Genomic DNA, 16,946 nt, shown 5'->3' with positions numbered 1-16,946 from the left:
ACGGAAGGCGGCAACAGAGCATAATGTCAACTGCACCCGGGATTCCCAGCCAGTCTCCCATGCCTGTACTTACTGGGCCCTAAGCTGGGCAGCGGTCTGCGATCTGACGAGAGCAGGCGCGTTCAGCTTAGGATGGCCGTTGACATCTTCACGCCTTGTATATTGTGAATTTAAGCATCAATAAATATTTTTATTAATCGGAGAGGAAGGCGGCAACAGAGCAAAATGTCAATGGCACCTTGGATTGCCAGCCAGTCTCCCATGCCGGTAACTGCCGGGCAGTAGTCTGTGATCTGAGGAGAGCAGGCACGTTCAGGCTTAGGATGGCCGTTGACAGCTTCACACCCGGTGTATTGTGGATTTAAGCATCAATAAATCCTTTTCGGAATCGGAACGGAAGGCGGCAACAGAGCAAAATGTCAACGGCAGCCGGGATTCCCAGCCAGTTTCCCATGCTGGTACTTACCAGGCCCTAAGCTGGGTATTAGTCTGCGATCTGTCGAGAGCAGGCGCGTTCAGCTTAGGACGGCCGTTGACAGCTTCACACTTTGTATACTGTGCATTTAAGCATCAATAAATCCTTTTCGGAATCGGAACGGAAGGCAGCAACAGAGCAAAATGTCAACGGCAGCCGGGATTCCCAGCCAGTGTCCCATGCCGGTACTTACCGGGCCCTAAGATCTGTACCAGTCTGCGATCTGACGAGAGCAGGCGCGCTAAGCTTAGGATGGCCGTCGACAGCTTCACACCTTGTATACTGTGGATTTAAGCATCAATAAATTATTTTCGGAATCGGAGCGGAAGGCAGGAATAGAGCAAAATGTCAACGGCAACCGGGATTCCCAGCCAGTCTCCCATGCCAGTACCTACCGGGCCCTAAGCTAGAGCAGTCTGCGATCTGACGAGAGCAGGCGCGTTCAGCTTAGGATGGCCATTGACAGCTTCATGCTTTTTATACTGTGTATTTAAGCATCAATAAATCCTTTTCGGAATCGGAGCGGAAGGCGGCAACAGATTAAAATGTCAACTGCACCCGGGATTCCCAGCCAGTCTCCCATGCTGGTACTTACTGTGCCCTTAGCTGGGTAGCAGTCTGACGAGAGCAGGCGCGTTCAGCTTAGGATGGCCATTGACAGCTTCATGCTTTTTATACTGTGCATTTAAGCGTCAATAAATCCTTTTCGGAATCGGAACGGAAGACGGCAACAGAGCATAATGTCAACTGCACCCGGGATTCCCAGCCAGTCTCCAATGCCGGTAATTACTGGGCCCTAAGCTGGGTAGCAGTCTGCGATCTGACGAGAGCAGGCACGTTCAGCTTAGGATGGCCGTTGACAGCTTCACACCCTGTGTATTGTGGATTTAAGCATCAATAAATCCTTTTCCGAATCGGAGCGGAAGGCAGCAACAGATTAAAATGTCAACTGCACCCGGGATTCCCTTCCAGTCTCCCATGCTGGTACTTACCAGGCCCTAAGCTGGGTAGCAGTCTGCGATCTGACGAGAGCATGCGCGTTCAGCTTAGGATGGCCGTTGACAGCTTCACACTTTGTATACTGCTTAAATCCACAGTATACAAAGTGTGAAGCTGTCAACGGCCATCCTAAGCTGAACGCGCCTGCTCTCGTCAGATCGCAGACTGCTACCCAGCTTAGGGCCTGGTAAGTACCAGCATGGTAGACTGGCTGGGAATCCCGGGTGCAGTTGACATTTTAATCTGTTGCCGCCTTCCGCTCCGATTCCGAAAAGGATTTATTGATGCTTAAATGCACAGTATAAAAAGCATGAAGCTGTCAATGGCCATCCTAAGCTGAACACGCCTGCTTTCGTCAGATTGCAGACTGCTCTAGCTTAGGGCCCGGTAGGTACTGGCATGGGAGACTGGCTGGGAATCCCGGTTGCCGTTGACATTTTGCTCTATTGCTGCCTTCCGCTCCGATTCCGAAAAGAATTTATTGATGCTTAAATCCACAGTATACAAGGTGTGAAGCTGTCGACGGCCATCCTAAGCTTAACGCGCCTGCTCTCGTCAGATCGCAGACTGGTACAGATCTTAGGGCCCGGTAAGTACAGGCATCAATAAATAATTTTCGGAATCGGAGCAGAAACAGAGCAAAATGTCAACTGCACCCGGGATTCCCAGCCAGTCTCCCATGCTGGTACTTACCAGGCCCGAAGCTGGGTAGCAGTCTGCGATCTGACGAGAACAGGCGCATTCAGCTTAGGATGGCCATAGACATCTTCACACCCTGAATACTGTGGATTTAAGCATCAATAAATCCTTTTCGGAATCAGAGCGTAAGGCGGCAACAGAGCAAAATGTCAACGACACCTGGGATTCCCAGCCAGTCTCCCATGCTGGTACTTACCAGGCCCTAAACTGGGTATCAGTCTGCGATCTGACGAGAGCAGGCGCGTTCAGCTTAGGATGACCGTTGACAGCTTCACGCCTTTTATATTGTGGATTTAAGCATCAATAAATAATTTTCCGAATCGAAGCGAAAGGCGGCAACAGATTAAAATGTCAACTGCACCCGGGATTCCCACCCAGTCTCCCATGCTGGTACTTACCAGGCCCTAAGCTGGGTAGCAGTCTGCGATCTGACGAGAGCAGGCGCGTTCAGCTTAGGATGGCCGTTTACAGCTTCTTGATTTTTATATTGTGCATTTAAGCATCAATATATCCTTTTCGGAAACGGAACGGAAGGCGGCAACAGAGCAAAATGTCAACGGCAGCCAGGATTCCCAGCCAGTCTCCCATGCTGGTACTTACCAGGCCCTAAGCTGGGTATCAGTCTGCGATCTGTCAAGAGCAGGCGCGTTCAGCTTAGGATGGCCGTTGACAGCTTCACACTTTGTATACTGTGCATTTAAGCATCAATAAATCCTTTTCGGAATCGGAGCGGAAGGCGGCAACAGAGCAAAATGTCAACGGCAGCCGGAATTCCCAGCCAGTGTCATGCCGGTACTTACCGGGCCCTAAGATCTGTACCAGTCTGCGATCTGACGAGAGCAGGCGCGTTAAGCTTAGGATGGCCGTCAACAGCTTCACACCTTGTATACTGTGGATTTAAGCATCAATAAATTATTTTCGGAATCGGCGCGGAAGGCAGCAATAGAGCAAAATGTCAACGGCAACCGGGATTCCTAGCCAGTCTCCCATGCCAGTACCTACCGGGCCCTAAGCTAGAGCAGTCTGCGATCTGACGAGAGCAGGCGCGTTCAGCTTAGGATGGCCATTGACAGCTTCATGCTTTTTATACTGTGCATTTAAGCATCAATAAATCCTTTTCGGAATCGGAGCGGAAGGCGGCAACAGATTAAAATGTCAACTGCACCCGGGATTCCCAGCCAGTCTCCAATGCTGGTAATTACTGGGCCCTAAGCTGGGTAGCAGTCTGCGATCTGACAAGAGCAGGTGCGTTCAGCTTAGGATGGCTGTTGACATCTTCACGCCTTGTATATTGTGGATTTAAGCATCAATAAATATTTTTATTAATCGGAGAGGAAGGCGGCAACAGAGCAAAATGTCAATGGCACCTTGAATTGCCAGCCAGTATCCCATGCTGGTAATTGCCGGGCAGCAGTCTGCGATCTGAGGAGAGCAGGCACGTTCAGGCTTAGGATGGCCGTTGTCAGCTTCACACCCTGTGTATTGTGGATTTAAGCCTCAACAAATCCTTTTCCGAATCGGAGCGGAAGGCAGCAACAGATTAAAATGTCAACTGCACCCGGGATTCCCAGCCAGTCTCCCATGCTGGTACTTACCAGGCCCTAAGCTGGGTAGCAGTCTGCGATCTGATGAGAGCAGGTGCGTTCAGCTTAGGATGGCCGTTGACATCTTCACGCCTTGTATATTGTGGATTTAAGCATCAATAAATATTTTTATTAATCGGAGAGGAAGGCGGCAACAGAGCAAAATGTCAATGGCACCTTGGATTGCCAGCCAGTCTCCCATGCCGGTAACTGCCGGGCAGTAGTCTGCGATCTGAGGAGAGCAGGCACGTTCAGGCTTAGGATGGCCGTTGACAGCTTCACACCCTGTGTATTGTGAATTTAAGCATCAATAAATCCTTTTCGGAATCGGAACGGAAGGCGGCAACAGAGCAAAATATCAACGGCAGCCGGGATTCCAAGCCAGTGTCCCATGCCGGTACTTACCGGGCCCTAAGATCTGTACCAGTCTGCGATCTGACGAGAGCAGGCGCGTTAAGCTTAGGATGGCCGTCGACAGCTTCACACCTTGTATACTGTGGATTTAAGCATCAATAAATTATTTTCGGAATCGGAGCGGAAGGCAGCAATAGAGCAAAATGTCAACCGGGATTCCCAGCCAGTCTCCCATGCCAGTACTTACCGGGCCCTAAGCTAGGTAGCAGTCTGCGATCTGACGAAAGCAGGCGCGTTCAGCTTAGGATGGCCATTGACAGCTTCATGATTTTTATACTGTGCATTTAAGCATCAATAAATCCTTTTCGGAATCGGAACGGAAGGCGGCAACAGAGCAAAATGTCAACTGCACCCGGGATTCCCAGCCAGTCTCCCATGCCGGTACTTACTGGGCCCTAAGCTGGGTAGCAGTCTGCGATCTGACGAGAGCAGGCGCGTTCAGCTTAGGATGGCCATTGACAGCTTCATGCTTTTTATACTGTGCATTTAAGCATCAATAAATCCTTTTCGGAATCGGAACGGAAGGCGGCAACAGAGCATAATGTCAACTGCACCCGGGATTCCCAGCCAGTCTCCCATGCCTGTACTTACTGGGCCCTAAGCTGGGTAGCGGTCTGCGATCTGACGAGAGCAGGCGCGTTCAGCTTAGGATGGCCGTTGACATCTTCACGCCTTGTATATTGTGAATTTAAGCATCAATAAATATTTTTATTAATCGGAGAGGAAGGCGGCAACAGAGCAAAATGTCAATGGCACCTTGGATTGCCAGCCAGTCTCCCATGCCGGTAACTGCCGGGCAGTAGTCTGCGATCTGAGGAGAGGAGGCACGTTCAGGCTTAGGATGGCCGTTGACAGCTTCACACCCTGTGTATTGTGGATTTAAGCATCAATAAATTCTTTTCGGAATCGGAACGGAAGGCGGCAACAGAGCAAAATGTCAACGGCAGCCGGGATTCCCAGCCAGTGTCCCATGCCGGTACTTACCGGGCCCTAAGATCTGTACCAGTCTGCGATCTGACGAGAGCAGGCGCGTTAAGCTTAGGATGGCCGTCGACAGCTTCACACCTTGTATACTGTGGATTTAAGCATCAATAAATTCTTTTCGGAATCGGAGCGGAAGGCAGCAATAGAGCAAAATGTCAACGGCAACCGGGATTCCCAGCCAGTCTCCCATGCCAGTACTTACCGGGCCCTAAGCTAGGTAGCAGTCTGCGATCTGACGAAAGCAGGCGCGTTCAGCTTAGGATGGCCATTGACAGCTTCATGATTTTTATACTGTGCATTTAAGCATCAATAAATCCTTTTCGGAATCGGAACGGAACGGAAGGCGGCAACAGAGCAAAATGTCAACTGCACCCGGGATTCCCAGCCAGTCTCCCATGCCGGTACTTACTGGGCCCTAAGCTGGGTAGCAGTCTGCGATCTGACGAGAGCAGGCGCATTCAGCTTAGGATGGCCGTTGACAGCTTCATGCTTTTTATACTGTGCATTTAAGCATCAATAAATCCTTTTCGGAATCGGAACGGAAGGCGGCAACAGAGCATAATGTCAACTGCACCCGGGATTCCCAGGCAGTCTCCCATGCCGGTACTTACTGGGCCCTAAGCTGGGTAGCAGTCTGCGATCTGACGAGAGCAGGCGCGTTCAGCTTAGGATGGCCGTTGACATCTTCACGCCTTGTATATTGTGAATTTAAGCATCAATAAATATTTTTATTAATCGCAGAGGAAGGCGGCAACAGAGCAAAATGTCAATGGCACCTTGGATTGCCAGCCAGTCTCCCATGCCGGTAACTGCCGGGCAGTAGTCTGCGATCTGAGGAGAGCGGGCACGTTCTGGCTTAGGATGGCCGTTGACAGCTTCACACCCTGTGTATTGTGGATTTAAGCATCAATAAATCCTTTTCCGAATCGGAGCGGAAGGCGGCAACAGATTAAAATGTCAATTGCACCTGGGATTCCCAGCCAGTCTCCCATGCTGGTACTTACTGTGCCCTTAGATGGGTAGCAGTCTGCGATCTGACGAGAGCAGGCGCGTTCAGCTTAGGATGGCCATTGACAGCTTCATGCTTTTTATACTGTGCATTTAATCATCAATAAATCCTTTTCGGAATCGGAGCGGAAGGAGGCAACAGATTAAAATGTCAACTGCACCCGGGATTCCCAGCCAGTCTCCCATGCTGGTACTTACTGTGCCCTTAGCTGGGTAGCAGTCTGCGATCTGACGAGAGCAGGCGCGTTCAGCTTAGGATGGCCATTGACAGCTTCATGCTTTTTATACTGTGCATTTAAGCATCAATAAATCCTTTTCGGAATCGGAACGGAAGGCGGCAACAGAGCATAATGTCAACTGCACCCGGGATTCCCAGCCAGTCTCCCATGCCGGCAATTACTGGGCCCTAAGCTGGGTAGCAGTCTGCGATCTGACGAGAGCAGGCGCGTTCAGCTTAGGATGGCCGTTGACATCTTCACGCCCTATATATTGTGGATTTAAGCATCAATAATTATTTTTATTAATCGGAGAGGAAGGCGGCAACAGAGCAAAATGTCAATGGCACCTTGAATTGCCAGCCAGTCTCCTATGCTGGTAACTGCCGGGCAGCAGTCTGCGATCTGAGGAGAGCAGGCACGTTCAGGCTTAGGATGGCCGTTGACAGCTTCACACCCTGTGTATTGTGGATTTAAGCATCAATAAATCCTTTTCCGAATCGGAGCGGAAGGCAGCAACAGATTAAAATGTCAACTGCACCCGGGATTCCCAGCCAGTCTCCCATGCTGGTACTTACCAGGCCCTAAGCTGGGTAGCAGTCTGCGATCTGACGAGAGCAGGCGCGTTCAGCTTAGGATGGCCGTTGACAGCTTCACACTTTGTATACTGTGGATTTAAGCATCAATAAATAATTTTCGGAATCGGAGCAGAAACAGAGCAAAACGTCAACTGCACCCGGGATTCCCAGCCAGTCTCCCATGCTGGTACTTACCAGGCCCCAAGCTGGGTAGCAGTCTGCGATCTGACGAGAACAGGCGCATTCAGCTTAGGATGGCCGTAGACATCTTCACACCCTGTATACTGTGGATTTAAGCATCAATAAATCCTTTTCGGAATCGGAGCGTAAGGCGGCAACAGAGCAAAATGTTAACGAAACCTGGGATTCCCAGCCAGTCTCCCATGCTTGTACTTACCGGGCAGTAAGCTGGGTAGCAGTCTGCGATCTGACGAGAGCAGGCACGTTCAGCTTAGGATGGTTGTTGACAGCTTCTCGCACTTTATACTGTGCATTTAAGCATCAATAAATCCTTTTCGGAATCGGAACGGAAGGCGGCAACAGAGCAAAATGTCAATAGCACCTTGGATTGCCAGCCAGTCTCCCATGCCCGTACTTGCCGGGCAGCAGTCTGCGATCTGACAAGAACAGGCACATTCAGCTTAGGATAGCCGTAGACGGCTTCACACCCTGTATACTGTGGATTTAAGCATCAATAAATCCTTTTCGGAATCCGAGCGGAAGGCGGCTACAGAGCAAAATGTCAACAACAACTGGGATTCCCAGCCAGTCTCCCATGCTGGTACTTACCGGGCCCTAAGCTGGGTAGCAGTCTGCGTTCAGCTTAGGATGGCCGTTGACAGCTTCACGCCCTTTATACTGTGCATTTAAGCATCAATAAATCCTTTTCCGAATCGGAGCGGAAGGCGGCAACAGATTAAAATATCAACTGCACCCGGGATTCCCAGCCAGTCTCCCATGCTGGTGCTTACCAGGCCCTAAGCTGGGTAGCAGTCTGCGCTCTGACGAGAGCAGGCGCGTTCAGCTTAGGATGGCCGTTAACAGCTTCACACTTTGTATACTGTGAATTTAAGCATCAATAAATATTTTTATTAATCGGAGAGGAAGGCGGCAACAGAGCAAAATGTCAATGGCACCTTGGCTTGCCAGCCAGTCTCCCACGCCGGTATCTGCCGGGCAGCAGTCTGCGATCTGAGGAGAGCAGACATGTTCAGCTTAGGATGGCCGTTGACAGCTTCACACCCTGTATATTGTGGATTTAAGCATGAATAAATCCTTTTCCGAATCGGAGCGGAAGGCGGCAACAGATTAAAATGTCAACTGCACCCGGGATTCCAGACAGTCTACCATGCTGGTACTTACCAGGCCCTAAGCTGGGTAGCAGTCTGTGATCTGACGAGAGCAGGCGCGTTCAGCTTAGAATGGCCATTGACAGCTTCACACTTTGTATACTGTGGATTTAAGCATCAATAAATAATTTTCGGAATCGGAGCAGAAACAGAGCAAAATGTCAACTGCACCCGGGATTCCCAGCCAGTCTCCCATGCTGGTACTTACCAGGCCAGAAGCTGAGTAGCAGTCTGAGAACAGGCACATTCAGCTTAGGATGGCCGTAGACATCTTCACGCCCTGTATACTGTGGATTTAAGCATCAATAAATCCTTTTCGGAATCGGAGCAGAAGGCGGCAACAGAGCAAAATGTCAACGACACCTGGGATTCCCAGCCAGTCTCCCATGCTGGTACTTACCGGGCCCTAAGCTGGGTAGCAGTCTGCGATGTGACCAGAGCAGGCGCGTTCAGCTTAGGATGGCCGTTGACATCTTGACGCCTTGTATACTGTGGATTTAAGCATCAATAAATATTTTTTTTAATCGGAGAGTAAGACGGCAACAGATCAAAATGTCAATAGCACCTTGGATTGCCAGCCAGTCTCCCATGCCCGTACTTGCCGGGCAGCAGTCTGCGATCTGACAAGAACAGGCGCATTCAGCTTAAAATAGCCGTAGACGGCTTCACACCCTGTATATTGTGGATTTAAGCATCAATAAATCCTTTTCGGAATCGGAGCAAAATGTCTACAGAGCTACAGAGAAAAATGTCAACAACACCTGAGATTCCCAGCCAGTCTCCCATGCTGGTACTTACCGGGCCCTAAGCTGGGTAGCAGTCTGCGATCTGACGAGAGCAGGCGCGTTCAGCTTAGGATGGCCATTAACAGCTTCATGCTCTTTATACTGTGCATTTAAGCATCAATAAATCCTTTTCCGAATCGGAGCGGAAGGCGGCAACAGAATAAAATGTCAACTGCACCCGGGATTCCCAGCCAGTCTCCCATGCTGGTACTTACCAGGCCCTAAGCTGAGTAGCAGTCTGCGATCTAACGAGAGCAGGCGCGTTCAGCTTAGGATGGCCGTTGACAGCTTCACACTTTGTATACTGTGCATTTAAGCATCAATAAATCCTTTTCGGAATCGGAACGGAACGGAAGGCGGCAACAGAGCAAAATGTCAACGGCAGCCGGGATTCCCAGCCAGTGTCCCATGCCGGTACTTACCGGGCCCTAAGATCTGTATAAGGCTGCGATCTGACGAGAGCAGGCGCGTTAAGCTTAGGATGGCCGTCGACAGCTTCACACCTTGTATACTGTGGATTTAAGCATCAATAAATTCTTTTCGGAATCGGAGCGGAAGGCGGCAACAGAGCAAAATGTCAACTGCACCCGGGATTCCCAGCCAGTCTCCCATGCCGGTACTTACTGGGCCCTAAGCTGGGTAGCAGTCTGCGATCTGACGAGAGCAGGCGCGTTCAGCTTAGGATGGCCGTTGACAACTTCACGCATTGTATATTGTGGATTTAAACATCAATAAATATTTTTTTAATCGGAGAGGAAGGCGGCAACAGAGCAAAATGTCAATGGCACCTTGGATTGCCAGCCAGTCTCCCATGCCGGTAACTGCCGGGCAGCAGTCTGCGATCTGAGGAGAGCAGGCACGTTCAGGCTTAGGATGGCCGTTGACAGCTTCACACCCTGTATGTTGTGGATTTAAGCATCAATAAATCCTTTTCCGAATCGGAGCGGAAGGCGGCAACAGATTAAAATGTCAACTGCACCCGGGATTCCCAGCCAGTCTCCCATGCTGGTACTTACCAGGCCCTAAGCTGGGTAGCAGTCTGCGATCTGACGAGAGCAGGCGCGTTCAGCTTAGGATGGCCGTTGACAGCTTCACGCCTTGTATATTGTGGATTTAAGCATCAATAAATATTTTTATTAATCGGAGAGGAAGGCGGCAACGGAGCAAAATGTCAATGCCACCTTGGATTGCTAGCCAGTCTCCCATGCCGGTAACTGCCGGGCAACAGTCTGCGATCTGAGGAGAGCAGGCACGTTCAGGCTTAGGATGGCCGTTGACAGCTTCACACCCTGTATATTGTGGATTTAAGCACCAATAAATCCTTTTCCGAATCGGAGCGGAAGGCGGCAACAGATTAAAATGTCAACTGCACCCGGGATTCCCAGCCAGTCTCCCATGCTGGTACTTACCAGGCCCTAAGCTGGGTAGCAGTCTGCGATCTGACGAGAGCAGGCGCGTTCAGCTTAGGATGGCCGTTTACAGCTTCACACTTTGTTTACTGTGGATTTAAGCATCAATAAAAAAATTTCGGAATCGGAGGAGAAACAGAGCAAAATGTCAACTGCACCCGGGATTCCCAGCCAGTCTCCCATGGTGGTACTTACCAGGCCCGAAGCTGGGTAGCAGTCTGCGATCTGACGAGAACAGGCGCATTCAGCTTAGGATGGCCGTAGACATCTTCACACCCTGTATACTGTGGATTTAAGCATCAATAAATCCTTTTCGGAATCGGAGCGGAAGGCGGCAACAGAGCAAAATGTCAACGACACCTGGGATTCCAGGCCAGTCTCCCATGCTGGTACTTACCGGGCCCTAAGCTGGGTAGCAGTCTGCGATCTGACGAGAGCAGGCGCGTTCAGCTTAGGATGGCCGTTGACAGCTTCTCGCCCTTTATACTGTGCATTTAGGCATCAATAAATCCTTTTCGGAATTGGAACGGAAGGCGGCAACAGTGCAAAATGTCAACGGCAGCCGGGATTCCCAGCCAGTGTCCTATGCCGGTACTTACCGGGCCCTAAGATCTGTACCAGTCTGTGATCTGACGAGAGCAGGCGCGTTAAGCTTAGGATGGCCGTCGACAGCTTCACACCTTGTATACTGTGGATTTAAGCATCAATAAATTCTTTTCGGAATCGGAGCGTAAGGCAGCAATAGAGCAAAATATAAACGGCACACGGGATTCCCAGCCAGTCTCCCATGCCAGTACTTACCGGGCCCTAAGCTGGGTAGCAGTCTGCGATCTGACGAGAACAGGCGCGTTCAGCTTAGGATAGCCGTTGACATCTTCACTCTTTGTATACTGTGGATTTAAGCATCAATAAATATTTTTTTTAATCGGAGAGGAAGGCGGCAACAGATCAAAATGTCAATAGCACCTTGGATTGCCAGCCAGTCTCCCATGCCCGTACTTGCCGGGCAGCAGTCTGCGATCTGACAAGAACAGGCGCATTCAGCTTAGGATAGCCGTAGACGGCTTCACACCCTGTATTTTGTGGATTTAAGCATCAATAAATCCTTTTCGGAATCGGAGCAAAATGTCTACAGAGCTACAGAGCAAAATGTCAACAACACCTGAGATTCCCAGCCAGTCTCCCATGCGGGTACTTACCGGGCCCTAAGCTGGGTAGCAGTCTGCGATCTGACGAGAGCAGGCGCGTTCAGCTTAGGATGGCCGTTAACAGCTTCACGCCCTTTATACTGTGCATTTAAGCATCAATAAATCCTTTTTCCGAATAGGAGCGGAAGGCGGCAACAGATTAAAATGTCAACTGCACCCGGGATTCCCAGCCAGTCTCCCATGCTGGTACTTACCAGGCCCTAAGCTGGGTAGCAGTCTGCGATCTGACGAGAGCAGGCACGTTCAGGCTTAGGATGGCCGTTGACAGCTTCACACCCTGTGTATTGTGGATTTAAGCATCAATAAATCCTTTTTCCGAATAGGAGCGGAAGGCGGCAACAGATTAAAATGTCAACTGCACCCGGGATTCCCAGCCAGTCTCCCATGCTGGTACTTACCAGGCCCGAAGCTGGGTAGCAGTCTGCGATTTGACGAGAACAGGTGCATTCAGCTTAGGATGACCGTAGACATCTTCACACCCTGTATACTGTGGATTTAAGCAACAATAAATCCTTTTCGGAATCGGAGCGGAAGGCGGCAACAGAGCAAAATGTCAACGACACCTGGGATTCCCAGCCAGTCTCCCGTGCTGGTACTTACCGGGCCCTAAGCTGGGTAGCAGTCTGCGATCTGACGAGAGCAGGCGCGTTCAGCTTAGGATGGCCGTTGACAGCTTCTCGCCCATTATACTGTGCATTTAAGCATCAATAAATCCTTTTCGGAATCGGAACGGAAGGCGGCAACAGAGCAAAATGTCAACGGCAGCCGGGATTCCCAGCCAGTGTCCCATGCCGGTACTTACCGGGCCCTAAGATCTGTACCAGTCTGCGATCTGACGAGAGCAGGCGCGTTAAGCTTAGGATGGCCGTCAACAGCTTCACACCTTGTATACTGTGGATTTAAGCATCAATAAATTATTTTCGGAATCGGAGCGGAAGGCAGCAAAAGAGCAAAATGTCAATGGCACCTGGGATTCCCAGCCAGTCTCCCATGCCAGTACTTACCGGGCCCTAAGCTGGGTAGCAGTCTGCGATCTGACGAGAGCAGGCGCGTTCAGCTTAGGATGGCCATTGACAGCTTCATGCTTTTTACATGTGCATTTAAGCATCAATAAATCCTTTTCGGAATCGGAGAGGAAGGCGGCAACAGAGCAAAATGTCAATAGCACCTTGGATTGGCAGCCAGGCTCCCATGCCCGTACTTGCCGGGCAGCAGTCTGCAAACTGACAAGAACAGGCACATTCAGCTTAGGATAGCCGTAGAAGGCTTCACACCCTGTATACTGTGGATTTAAGCATCAATAAATCCTTTTTGGAATCGAAGCGGAAGGCGGTTACAGAGCAAAATGTCAACAACACCTGGGATTCCCAGCCAGTCTCCCATGCTGGTACTTACCGGGCCCTAAGCTGGGTAGCAGTCTGCAATCTGACGAGAGCAGGCGCGTTAAGCTTAGGATAACCGTCGCCAGCTTCACACCTTGTATACTGTGGATTTAAGCATCAATAAATTATTTTCGGAATCGGAGCCGAAGGCAGCAATAGAGCAAAATATCAACGGCACCCGGGATTGCCAGCCAGTCTCCCATGCCAGTACTTACCGGGCCCTAAGCTGGGTAGCAGTCTGCGATCTGACGAGAGCAGGCGCGTTCAGCTTAGGATGGCCGTTGACATCTTCATGCCTTGTATACTGTGGATTTAAGCATCAATAAATATTTTTTTTAATCGGAGAGGAAGGCGGCAACAGATCAAAATGTCAATAGCACCTTGGATTGCCAGCCAGTCTCCCATGCCCGTACTTGCCGGGCAGCAGTCTGCGATCTGACAAGAACAGGCGCATTCAGCTTAAGATAGCTGTAGACGGCTTCACACCCTGTATATTGTGGATTTAAGCATCAATAAATCCTTTTCGGAATCGGAGCAAAATGTCTACAGAGCTACAGAGCAAAATGTCAACAACACCTGAGATTCCCAGCCAGTCTCCCATGCTGGTACTTACCGGGCCCTAAGCTGGGTAGCAGTCTGCGATCTGACGAGAGCAGGCGCGTTCAGCTTAGGATGGCCGTTGACAGCTTCACACTTTGTATACTGTGCATTTAAGCATCAATAAATCCTTTTCGGAATCGGAACGGAAGGCGGCAACAGAGCAAAATGTCAACTGCACCCGGGATTCCCAGCCAGTCTTCCATGCCGGTACTTACTGGGCCCTAAGCTGGGTAGCAGTCTGCGATCTGACGAGAGCAGGCGCGTTCAGCTTAGGATGTCTGTTGACATCTTCACACCTTGTATATTGTGGATTTAAGCATCAATAAATATTTTTTTAATCGGAGAGGAAGGCGGCAACAGAGCAAAATGTCAATGGCACCTTGGATTGCCAGCCAGTCTCCCATGCCAGTAACTGCCGGGCAGCAGTCTGCGATCTGATGAGAGCAGGCACGTTCAGGCTTAGGATGGCCGTTGACAGCTTCACACCCTGTATATTGTGGATTTAAGCATCAATAAATCCTTTTCCGAATCGGAGGGGAAGGCGGCAACAGATTAAAATGTCAACTGCACCCGGGATTCCCAGCCAGTCTCCCATGCTGGTACTTACCAGGCTCTAAGCTGGGTAGCAGTCTGCGATCTGACAAGAACAGGCGCATTCAGCTTAGGATAGCCGTAGACGGCTTCACACCCTGTATATTGTGGATTTAAGCATCAATAAATCCTTTTCGGAATCGGAGCAAAATGTCTACAGAGCTACAGAGCAAAATGTCAACAACACCTGAGATTCCCAGCCAGTCTCCATTGCTGGTACTTACCGGGCCCTAAGCTGGGTAGCAGTCTGCGATCTGACGAGAGCAGGCGCGTTCAGCTTAGGATGGCCGTTGACAGCTTCACACTTTGTATACTGTGCATTTAAGCATCAATAAATCCTTTTCGGAATCGGAACGGAAGGCGGCAACAGAGCAAAATGTCAACTGCACCCGGGATTCCCAGCCAGTCTCCCATGCCGGTACTTACTGGGCCCTAAGCTGGGTAGCAGTCTGCGATCTGACGAGAGCAGGCGCGTTCAGCTTAGGATGGCCGTTGACATCTTCACGCCTTGTATATTGTGGATTTAAGCATCAATAAATATTTTTTTAATCGGAGAGGAAGGCGGCAACAGAGCAAAATGTCAATGGCACCTTGGATTGCCAGCCAGTCTCCCATGCCAGTAACTGCCGGGCAGCAGTCTGCGATCTGAGGAGAGCAGGCACGTTCAGGCTTAGGATGGCCGTTGACAGCTTCACACCCTGTATATTGTGGATTTAAGCATCAATAAATCCTTTTCCGAATCGGAGGGGAAGGCGGCAACAGATTAAAATGTCAACTGCACCCGGGATTCCCAGCCAGTCTCCCATGCTGGTACTTACCAGGCTCCAAGCTGGATAGCAGTCTGCGATCTGACGAGAGCAGGCGCGTTCAGCTTAGGATGGCCGTTGACAGCTTCACACTTTGTATACTGTGGATTTAAGCATCAATAAATAATTTTCGGAATCGGAGCAGAATGTCAACTGCACCCGGGATTCCCAGCCAGTCTCCCATGCTGGTACTTACCAGGCCCGAAGCTGGGTAGCAGTCTGCGATCTGACGAGAACAGGCGCATTCAGCTTAGGATGGCCGTAGACATCTTCACACCCTGTATACTGTGGATTTAAGCATCAATAAATCTTTTTCGGAATAGCAGCGTAAGGCGGCAACAGAGCAAAATATCAACGACACCTGGGATTCCCAGCCAGTCTCCCATGCTGGTACTTACCGGGCCCTAAGCTGGGTAGCAGTCTGCGATCTGACGAGAGCAGGCGCGTTCAGCTTAGGATGGCCGTTGACAGCTTCACGCCCTTTATACTGTGCATTTAAGCATCAATAAATCCTTTTCCGAATCGGAGCGGGAGGCGGCAACAGATTAAAATGTCAAATGCACCCGGGATTCCCAGCCGGTCTCCCATGCTGGTACTTACCAGGCCCTAAGCTGGGTAGCAGTCTGCGATCTGACGAGAGCAGGCGCGTTCAGCTTAGGATGGCCTTTGACAGCTTCATGCCCTTTATACTGTGCATTTAAGCATCAATAAATCCTTTTCGGAATCGGAACGTAAGGCGGCAACAGAGCAAAATGTCAACAGCAGACGGGATTCCCAGCCAGTGTCCCATGCCGGTACTTACCGGGCCCTAAGATCTGTACCAGTCTGCGATCTGACGAGAGCAGGCGCGTTAAGCTTAGGATGGCCATCGACAGCTTCACACCTTGTATACTGTGGATTTAAGCATCAATAAATTATTTTCGGAATCGGAGCGGAGGGCAGCAATAGAGCAAAGTGTCAACGGCACCTGGGATTCCCAGCCAGTCTCCCATGCCAGTACTTACCGGGCCGTAAACTGGATAGCAGTTTGCAATCTGACAAGAGCAGGCACGTTCAGCTTAGGATGGCCATTGACAGCTTCATGCTTTTTATACTGTGCATTTAAGCATCAATAAATCCTTTTCGGAATCGGAGAGGAAGGCGGCAACAGAGCAAAATGTCAATAGTTCCTTGGATTGCCAGCCAGTCTCCCATGCCTGTACTTTCCTGGCAGCAGTCTGCGATCTGACAAGAACAGGCACATTCAGCTTAGGATAGCCGTAGACGGCTTCACACCCTGTATACTGTGGATTTAAGCATCAATAAATCCTTTTCGGAATCGAAGCGGAAGGCGGCTACAGAGCAAAATGTCAACAACACCTGGGATTCCCAGCCAGTCTCCCATGCTGGTACTTACCGGGCCCTAAGCTGGGTAGCAGTCTGCGATCTGACGAGAGCAGTTGCGTTCAGCTTAGGATGGCCGTTGATAGCTTCTCGCCCTTTATACTGTGGATTTAAGCATCAATAAATTCTTTTCGGAATCGGAGCGGAAGGCAGAAATAGAGCAAAATGTCGACGGCACCCGGGATTCCCAGCCAGTCTCCCATGCCAGTACTTACCGGGCCCTAAGCTGAGTAGCAGTCTGCGATCTGACGAGAGCAGGCGCGTTCAGCTTAGGATGGCCATTGACAGCTTCATGCTTTTTATACCGTGCATTTAAGCATCAATAAATCCTTTTCGGAATCGGAGAGTAAGGCGACAACAGAGCAAAATGTCAATAGCACCTTGGATTGCCAGCCAGTCTCCCATGCCCGTACTTGCCGGGCAGCAGTCTGCAATCTGACAAGAACAGGCACATTCAGCTTAGGATAGCCGTAGACAG

The 16,946-nt window shown here is 50.3% G+C and overlaps 10 pseudogenes; all 10 read right to left on the bottom strand.

Annotated features, from left to right (window-relative positions):
- Positions 1 to 3,719: 3,719 nt before the first annotated feature.
- Positions 3,720 to 3,839, bottom strand: LOC130316069 (5S ribosomal RNA; annotated as a pseudogene).
- Positions 3,840 to 6,906: 3,067 nt separating this feature from the next.
- Positions 6,907 to 7,026, bottom strand: LOC130350812 (5S ribosomal RNA; annotated as a pseudogene).
- Positions 7,027 to 9,255: 2,229 nt separating this feature from the next.
- On the bottom strand, positions 9,256 to 9,375 carry LOC130352803 (5S ribosomal RNA; annotated as a pseudogene).
- Positions 9,376 to 10,056: 681 nt separating this feature from the next.
- On the bottom strand, positions 10,057 to 10,176 carry LOC130350790 (5S ribosomal RNA; annotated as a pseudogene).
- A 2,081-nt stretch (positions 10,177 to 12,257) lies between these two features.
- LOC130352001 (5S ribosomal RNA) lies at positions 12,258 to 12,377 on the bottom strand (annotated as a pseudogene).
- A 284-nt stretch (positions 12,378 to 12,661) lies between these two features.
- LOC130351927 (5S ribosomal RNA) lies at positions 12,662 to 12,781 on the bottom strand (annotated as a pseudogene).
- An 871-nt stretch (positions 12,782 to 13,652) lies between these two features.
- LOC130334249 (5S ribosomal RNA) lies at positions 13,653 to 13,772 on the bottom strand (annotated as a pseudogene).
- A 1,662-nt stretch (positions 13,773 to 15,434) lies between these two features.
- LOC130329897 (5S ribosomal RNA) lies at positions 15,435 to 15,554 on the bottom strand (annotated as a pseudogene).
- Positions 15,555 to 15,636: 82 nt separating this feature from the next.
- Positions 15,637 to 15,756, bottom strand: LOC130331596 (5S ribosomal RNA; annotated as a pseudogene).
- Positions 15,757 to 16,634: 878 nt separating this feature from the next.
- On the bottom strand, positions 16,635 to 16,754 carry LOC130343354 (5S ribosomal RNA; annotated as a pseudogene).
- Positions 16,755 to 16,946: the final 192 nt, after the last annotated feature.

The sequence above is a fragment of the Hyla sarda genome, chromosome 1 (genome assembly GCF_029499605.1).
Source record: "Hyla sarda isolate aHylSar1 chromosome 1, aHylSar1.hap1, whole genome shotgun sequence".
Lineage (NCBI taxonomy): Eukaryota > Metazoa > Chordata > Amphibia > Anura > Hylidae > Hyla > Hyla sarda.
The sequence above is the reverse complement of the archived record's forward strand: the minus strand, read 5'-3'. Positions and strand labels throughout refer to the sequence as shown.